The sequence below is a fragment of the Limanda limanda genome, chromosome 3 (assembly GCF_963576545.1).
Source record: "Limanda limanda chromosome 3, fLimLim1.1, whole genome shotgun sequence".
NCBI classification, from domain to species: Eukaryota; Metazoa; Chordata; class Actinopteri; order Pleuronectiformes; family Pleuronectidae; genus Limanda; species Limanda limanda.
The window spans coordinates 25,978,956-25,982,349 of NC_083638.1; positions in this window are offsets into that span (position 1 = coordinate 25,978,956).

A 3,394-nucleotide genomic window follows, 5' to 3' on the forward strand; every position below is an offset into this window, starting at 1 on the left:
GCACTTTCTGGTCAGTGCCCGTGGTTTACCATTTACCATGACATCCACATTGAAATAACCATGCTGACTTTGGTCATCATTCTCACTTCCACCTGTACAACCAACTGGTTTACATTTGTAGGTTTAGAGTGAAATGACTCAACAATTATTGACTGCTGGATTTCCACAGGACACTCAGCTCCTTGCTGTGCTGAATAGAAATAATTTTGGTGATCCCGTGACTTATTATCCAGCCCCATCAGGACAAAATTCATATTTGACCATGTCACATCTGTTAACATGGAGGAGGCGGGGCTTGTGAACTATAATGCAGCCAGCCACCAGGTGGCGATCACGATGTTTTGGCTTCACTTTTAGGGAGCAGTTATGAAATGTTAAGATGCTCTGCAGGAAAAATTGTTGAGACAAGATTGTTTATATTAGCATCATAACTTTCCCTCTTAAACGTTCACCTTGTTTAACCTCTGCACGCGCTGCAGCTCCAACATCATATTTAGTCATGATCACATCTGAAGCGAAGATTTAAAAACAGATCCCAGGTCTTCCAGCCTGTCTGTCTGTTGAGGCTCTGGACAATGTTACAGACAGTGAGGTCCCACAGCGAGGACACTGATGTCTGCAAGGCACGGACACGCCCATCTCTGTCTTCTTCCTCGCTGCTCTCTCCGTGGTCCAGACACACAGGGGCCGTGCTGAAATGGTCTCTGATGAGTGACAGGTAGACAGAGGCGTTAAATCCACATTTGCAACCATTTCCTGATGTCATCGTGCTTCCTCGTCGGACTGAATAAACTCAGTGTTCTCTGCAGCTTTTGTGACGTAATCTCCACAAAGACACAGATTCATAGAAGAAAACCACCAAGCAGAAGTTTCTTTCTCAATTCTTTTTCAAAGAAAATCTAAATTTATAGTGGCTGCCTGACTGTGGATGTGAGGAAACATAATATTTTCGGTCAACCAGACATAAAAAATTTGTGGGTAAGGTTTTGAATGGAAAACTTCTTTCCCTGAAGCGGAAAGCTGTTTTCAAAAGAGTAATAAATATATTTGAGGGCTTCTCTCTGTAAAAAAAACTATTTTGCATAGTTTGAGAGTATGAGGTTGTTTTCTTACAGCCAAAGGAGGCACCGGAGGCTTCAATAGTTCTGTCCTGGGTCATGATTTTCCACTCAGCTGCTCAGCAATTATGCCTCAAACAAGGAAAACAGTAACAGTAGCTTATATAAAATGTCATGGTGACTTTCAACTCAGATCTGCCCCATCGTGCATTTCATGGTTACAATGTTCCATCTTCACTTGTTGGTTAGAATAAAAAAAAAATATCACTTCTGCATTATTCTACAGCCGTTTGCGTGTTTGTGGTCCAGTTTTTTTATAGCAATGTGTTGAGATGACAGTGAGGTCTTTGTGCCACTTCTCATTCAGCCCTGCAGGTAAAGTTGTGCTCATTTCTCTGATAGGATCCAGAAACAGCAACAGAGCATTTCATCTCCGAAGAAATCAAACAAAGAGATGGGTCTGGATTCGATCATTCAGGAAAAAGCTCATATTTTCAACAAGAGTTTAACTTTTAATCAATTATTAACTATTACGTTGAGAGGAATAGTTGAAACCACCTTTCTGTAAACACCATCCACTCAGCCTAGTTAATCTTTTAACTCTCTCACTTAATATGATGTTGCTGCAAGTCAAGCCCGCCTGTTCGGACCCCCTCTGCTGTTTCCGGGCTTACTGGGACAGTGATATCTAACTGGGTCAGGCCGGAGTCATGAGAGTCATCCCAAACATATGGAGCATGTCAGAGCACTGAAAAATGTCCATACTCAAGTCTGTGGGGGACTGACTTCCCTCCTCCAAAGAGATCAGGTCACAGAAAGGCAGAAGAAAAAAAACATTTCCATCCGTCAGGCCGACTGCTTGACGACCTCAGTTTAAGGTCTCAGTTTGACTCCTTTGTTGCACAGAGAGCTCAGTTCACTCAGTCAATAAAAAGATTTCTCTAAGGGAAGAACCTTGTAGACACTGCTAGGATATTTGCCACTCATCTGCAGAAGAGTGGCATTAAACAAAACCTGAGTGTTCATAAATGTCAGACAGGGCGGACGGTTGAGTTTGTGCAAGCTGTGGGGAATAAGATTTGCATTTCTACACAACTTCCTCAAATGGATGAAATGCTGTTTTTGTGCAGCTCCACTTCCATTTCCTCACACATAGATAACATTTATGCAAATCAACCTCATTTAATAAAGCACAAGTCACCTATAACTTTTAAATAACCACATTTCAAGAGAACTATTTTTGTGCCACAACCACAAACTCTTCCTTAGTTTGAGCAGAGCCTGAATCTACCATTTCATAAAATGTCACTTCCTCAATTAAAAAAAAGGTCTGAGGACACAATCTCTCTTCCCTTTTGTCACTTAAGTCTTGTGTCATCCATTTCCTGCAGCGGGTCCGTTTACTCAAACAAAAAAAGTTGTACTTCAAATGTCTTGCAGCGCCTCACTTCAGCGGTTTATAAAAAGTGAAGCTGCAGTCCATTAGTTACTGATATCAGAGTTGACTTTACAGCAGTGAGACCTGGACTGTGTTCAAAAGAAATACCATAGACATAGATAGTGTCTCTATATATCGTGTTTGACATGCTAACATTTATGAGAAAGTTTCATTTCATGATGAAAGACTTTGTTTGAGCAAACACTTTATATAGTAGTTTCGTGTGAAAGAAAGGGAAAGGAGACTAGTTTATACAAAAATAATGTATAGTCGTAGTAACTGCACAAGATGTTTCATTGGTGCCTAATGGTGATTAATGGTGAACAGCAGAATTAATTTATAACCATTATATTTCAATTTGATTGATTTGAATAACAAATCATGTCAATATTATTGTGTCCATGTTATCAGCATAACCTTATCAATAAACTTGAATCCAGTCCATTGAGTCCAATGTATTTCTAAGACTTGTTAAACAAATGCAATATGTTAGACATTGGAAGATTAAGTAAAGGTAATAGTCCTTCGTATATCAGAGCATTTCAATAAACAGTGTTTACCCTCAACTCAGTTTCTTAAAAGCATAAAAACGCATGTAATCTGAAAGCTGCTGTTAATTCTTAGTTGTTTAGTAAATAATCCCTTTGGATAACATTGCAGTCAGCTAGTCATTAGTTCAAAAACGACAAGCACCAGTGTTTGTTTCAATATAATAAAATGTGAGCAGTGCACGAGACCATACAGAAGTCAAATTGTGCTTCAGCAAGTCAACAACATTTTGAAAATGTTAAGTCTGTGTTGTGTTCTTACTTCCATCAATGAGATGTCTGTTCCTCTATGAGACCAATGATGCCATCATGTGGCACATTAATGAATAACAAAATCAAAGCATTGCTGA